This window comes from Pangasianodon hypophthalmus, chromosome 12, assembly GCF_027358585.1.
Source record: "Pangasianodon hypophthalmus isolate fPanHyp1 chromosome 12, fPanHyp1.pri, whole genome shotgun sequence".
NCBI classification, from domain to species: Eukaryota; Metazoa; Chordata; class Actinopteri; order Siluriformes; family Pangasiidae; genus Pangasianodon; species Pangasianodon hypophthalmus.
Genome location: NC_069721.1, coordinates 3,655,833 through 3,656,262, shown reverse-complemented (window position 1 = coordinate 3,656,262; position 430 = coordinate 3,655,833).

Here is a 430-nt window from a genome sequence, read left to right as displayed (position 1 = left end):
TTTATTTCTGATGCTGTGCGCAGCCATGTTGATTTGACGTCACTCCATGAAGGGGATAGAACTGGTAATTGAGAAGACTACCCAAAGTTGACAAGTAGGAATTTCAAGTTGAAGGGTCATTTTCTTTGGCTTTTACTACATGGAGGTGGGGAATTACGACCTCAATTTGCAACCTCGAGTGGAATGCAGCATAAAGTAGATAAGAAATAAAGCAGAAGCTTGCTGAGGATGGTTCAGTATTATATGTTTGAGCTTTCGTGAGAATGCTTGAGGACTATTCAGGCCAGCATGGAAATCAGGGCTTAATCTGGGTCATTGCAGCAATGTATTTCTGCTGCTTGAAGTTTAACCTTCACAAAGTTCAGTAACAACAGGTGTTGTTGGACAACAGTTGGACAACAGTTATCTATTGCCTGTGTGTTGGTTTCTC